Source organism: Coenobita brevimanus, chromosome 100 (assembly GCF_032717465.1).
Source record: "Coenobita brevimanus isolate Jiangsu-jjx chromosome 100, ASM3271746v2, whole genome shotgun sequence".
NCBI lineage: Eukaryota > Metazoa > Arthropoda > Malacostraca > Decapoda > Coenobitidae > Coenobita > Coenobita brevimanus.
The window spans coordinates 48646638-48651896 of NC_137053.1; the positions used below are offsets into that span (position 1 = coordinate 48646638).

Consider the following 5259-nt stretch of genomic DNA (forward strand, 5'->3'; position numbering starts at 1 on the left):
CGCCCATACTACTCGTTCAGCTCCCCTCCACTTACCAGTATTTCTTTTCGTTTTTCTAGGTTTAAGTGTGTTTAGCTTTTGAATGAGCGAGTGTATTCTCCTTGTTATTTTGATTTCATTTTTGAGACTCATATAATGTAAATTTATTTCATTGCAATCAATAAATTTACAGTTCTTTTCTTTGAGCTTAATGTAGTTAAACTCGTGTTTTCTTTCTCCACATTAAGCTTATTTTAGTTGCCACTCCTAGTTTGCACAAACTCTTTACATTATCCTTAACTGGGACTAGGCCAATTCTTTTGCATCAAACTTAAATCCGTTGTGCCAGCCAGGAGTTTGCATCAGCAAGAACCTGTTTATTATTTTTAGCATTAGTTACGAGTATTGATTGTCAGGGGTGGAGTCACTTTCTCGAGAGGCTAACAGTACTACAAACAGCACTCGTGAGTAATTAGTCTCTGCTGTGTACTGTTGAGAAAGTTTATAAATTCTTGTTCTTAGATAATCGGTGAAGTAAGCCGGCATAAAGTAAACTTGCTGCTTGATTTTCACAAGTCAGTTCCTTGTCTCTATTTTCAAGTAACATCTAGCATTCTTAATTCTTAAAGTCACATCCCCCTGTGACAATATATATATATATATATATATATATATATATATATATATATATATATATATATATATAGACAGATAGATAGACAGATAGATAGATAGATAAATTGATAGATATAGATATATATTGATTATTGAAACATGCAAACATCTCTATAAATTTAGGGAACCACTGATGAGTTTGGCCTGGGGCCCACAAGTAGGTAAATCCGGCCCTGATCATCATCATCATAATCATCATGACCTTGTATTCTGCCTTAAGATATTGTTACGTGGGATCCAGAAGACAAGGAAAGAAGAAGCACAATAGAGGGAGAACTATCAGTACTACGCCCAGTGAGTGGGTCCTACACCCCTCACTAATTATTCAAATCCCCGAGGTCCTTCTCTACCTCTCAGGTCTATAACTCCCAGCACGTTCTTTCCCCTTTCCATTCGTTTCACATTACCTGCTAGGTGGTCTTCATTCTTGTCGACTGTTAACTTAAAAAACGGGAGGGGAAGGGAATGCTAGTCCCTGTTATGTTCTCCTCCAAACATGATTTATCCTTTCAGTTTGATTTGTTTAGTCCCTGACCTCATTAACTTTCGCAACTTCCTTTTCTTACTCAGTAAAAATCAGATAAAAAAATAATGTTTATGGTTGTTCTGGTAAGGTCGATGCAATGATTTTAACAGAACTCAAATCACGCGTGGATAGTTATGCTGAGTATTTCACTGGAGGTGCTGGCAACATTCTCCTGTCTTCTTTCTGGAGTCGAGCTTATCCCACATATTGGGTGAAAAGAGGTGTTATGATGAGTACCAGGATGAGGTTGAGTACGACGTCGACGACAACGATGATGATGATGGTGATGATTTTCCTGTTCCATTCTTCCCATAGTACCTAGGTCGGCCATCTCGCCCTGTGGCCGCCTTACCCACTCTTTCTTCTCTACATGACCATCACTCCATTTTACGGTGACGCTGTAGTACACCCATATTGTCAGAAGCCTCACCCTCGCCCGCAGTTTCTGCCGCCCTCACTTTCTCACTGTCATAATAGTATACCAACCTCTCACGGAAAAGTATCCTTACTCAGGGGTCCGATGGATGCCAAAAGAAACACTACGATGGCTGCTGTCCTGGAGGGGTTGGTACTCATGCATGAAAGACATATCTGTTAATAAAGACGGTAGTAATCCTTTAGCTCGATTTTCTAGGGGCTACATTCAAGTAATAATTATTTTACTTTTCATGAAAATATTATATTCAGCATTACGGAGAATACCTGATGCACTATGAGAATGATGGCAATTACGTCATGGGAGTAGCTGTAAATTTTGAAATCGATTGTTGCCATATAGCACTAACCGAAAGACATGGTGATATATAGATTTAGAATAATAGATACAAATATTATATCCTCGATGTATTAAACGTGGCATCTAGGACCTTGAAAAAACACTTGCAGGAATCATAAACAACCACCGATTATAACATAATAATTATGATACGTTCGACAAATGCTGCCGCAACACCTCTGAGAATAAACACAACACACTCATACTCCTGTTAATCATAAAACCTGTGTTGGAGTAGGGCTTCGAGTTGTTTCAGGAACTGTTACACAATGCATGAAGTATGCTTCAGATTAGATTTGGATGCATTATGTCAAGGTCGTATGATTTATATTTATACAGTTGTATTCATCCATATCAGTGCATTTATTACATACAATAACAGAAAAACTCTCCTTCATCCCTTCCACAACCATAATTAATGGATATTCAGGGTTACCAAAAAGTTTCCGTGGCCCCTGCCTATGTTTCATTTTGATCGTCGTGTGTCATACAACATCGTAAGGATAATTTTCTGTGCACCTGCACATCCTTTTTTTAAATGTCATATATGACATTTGTATGATAGGCAAGCATTTGCTTGGAAAAATTCTCGTCACATATTGTGAGACGATCATTTCAACCCTCAGCCTAAACTAGGCCATGTGCGTCCCATTAGTGGTTGATGAAAGCAGTGTGGGTTGGGAGTCCTGCCGCTTCCACATGATTCTTTTCCACGATGCTGATCCCACCGCCTAGCCCTTCCCCCCACCTTCCCTCCAACACAGTATAGTCATCTGACTCCCGTTCACCTCTAAAAAGCTCGAGTGCTTAACGTATAGTGATACCATGATCAATCGCAACTGTTGATTAGGCCTACTCATTTTTAAATAATGTAAGATCGCATTTCGTTATCCTGGTAGGTAGATTTAATAGAGGGCAACCATTATCTATACAACGTCTCTGCAACAGTTAAGGCATGTAGGAAGGTGTCCACGATGTATTTATGTTGTCAGATCTTAAATCAGTCTTAGAAAATGGTCTCCTTTCCTTCTGGTGGACCACAATTAAGTGGTTACTCAGCATTAATATGGCCACTTTCCTGTTCAAGGTGATCATTTTATAAAGTTATACTATACATTTCTTCCCTTCCGATTCCCTACTTTAAGATAGCAATGATATTTTGTGTCTGTTATTCATGTTTTTCATCCTGTTTTCCACAGATCTGCTACATAATATCCAATAACCCTCCAAAAATTTCGTTTTCGAGGCTGCGATCTAAAGACAAAAAATTTTGGTCTTGTTACCCATTCTGTCACAAAGCTCAAATTCTAAGTGTTCAATTGAACTTCGTTCTCATATAAAGTATACCGTAAGCAAAAAAAATTTTTATTTAACAGAACTGCCAACGGCCATGCCACGTTGAGTACACCGCTTCCCTTCCGATAAGCGAAGTTAAGCAACGTTGGGTCTGGTTAGTACTTGGATGGGTGACCGCCTGGGAACACCAGATGCTGTTGGCATAACTCCCTACGTGTCAAGTGGGGTTGGTGGAGGATTAGTGCCCCTCCCTGTAAAACAATTAACTCTAAGCCCTTGACCACCCCGTTTGGGATACATGGCGTCTGGCAATGGATGGATGGATGGGTCAACATTTCATAGGAAATGAAAGATGGTCTCCACACAGCTACAGTACACTGACATGCTTCGGTATACATTGCAATAATGATTATTGAATATACAAATGCAAAGAATCTCAAAACCTGCATGTATTATGGTCTAGCATTTCACCACATAAATCCTGTTATATGCATTAAAAAAGGGTGTCTAGGGTTATTGACCCAAGGAAGAAGTGGGTCAAGTTTGGAGCTAATTGGTAAAGAAGAAAAGCACTGTGCTAAGTTGAAAAATTGTTTGGGAGAGACAAAAAAGAAATGGACGGAATAAAGTAGCCTTCTACGCTTTGGTGTTAAGACCATTTTAAACACTATTTGTAACCTAATTCTTGCAGTGCAAGAAACTTTCTCTTCTTCCCAGTGTGATTGATGTAGTTGGTAGATTTGCCCATCAGATTTTGTATACATTGCTGTTTTGTCAAATGGGTAGGTGTTGCCTATGGAAGTTTCTGCTCAGTCCTCTGTCTCATGCTCTGAGATATGATCCTTTTCCTTGCCATTTCTCTGTTCTGTTTAGATACAGAATGAATGATAAAATATTGAATCATTATTCTTATTATTCTAATTCTTATAATTACTATTGCAGTTATTATTAGTCATACGTTCCATAATATATTTCACTTATGCAGTGTGAATGTCAATTATATAAGCAGAAAGAAGAGTGAGTTCCACTTTATTTTGTATTACAGGTGTTGATATGGTAAATTAATGTTTTTGATCATACTGAGTGTAATAATTTCTTATCTTGCTAAGGAGAAAGCTGTACTGCAAACCACAGCAAGTTGTAGAGGGATTCTGTAGCATTGTTGTCCAGCTTACACATTAGCTCGACGATGTCCCCTTTAAACATCGCCATGGACTCCTAAAACACAGCTTCCCTGCAGAAACACTAGCACACGACAAATTTGGTTTCGCATGTTATAAATTTATGCACAAGCTCAGTAAGGTATATCTAATACCTTTTCTTGCGACATTGCTAAATCACACAGTGTACCTATACTAGTCAGCAATTCCGAGAACTTTCTGTTACGTCATCATGCACACACACACACACAGACACACACACACACACACACACACACACACACACACACACACACACACACACACACACACACACACACACACACACACACACACACACACACACACACACACACACACACACACACACACACACACACACACTCTCTCTCTCTCTCACTTTCTCTCTCTCTCTCTCTCTCTCTCTCTTTATATATATATATATATATATATATATATATATATATATATATGGAGGTGTAGGAGGACTACTGGGCCTTGGGATAGGCCACTGCCCCCAAGAAATAGGCCCTGAGCCTTTGCCCAGAGTCGGACACGTAAAAAATATATATATATATATATATATATATATATATATATATATATATATATATATATATATATATATATATATATACAATATTCGTATATTTTGGCAGCTGGTTTTCCTTTATATTAACCTGCTGCGTGCCAGTGCCATTTTAAAACAGTCTGACTTAATTCCACGACCAGTGCCAGTGTCGTTATAAAACGGTTTAAAATAAAACACTTCACTATGACTGCATATTTCAAGATTCATGGGTAAAAATTGGCAGGCATGTAAGGTAACTGTTCCTCTACTGTCCCCC

General features: G+C 38.4%; 1 non-coding gene across 1 annotated transcript; it reads left to right on the forward strand.

Annotated features, from left to right (window-relative positions):
• Positions 1-3335: 3335 nt before the first annotated feature.
• Positions 3336-3454, forward strand: LOC145414796 (5S ribosomal RNA). Its single transcript, XR_013899950.1, has one exon. It is a non-coding gene; the product is annotated as a 5S ribosomal RNA (ribosomal RNA).
• The last annotated feature ends 1805 nt before the right edge of the window (positions 3455-5259 follow it).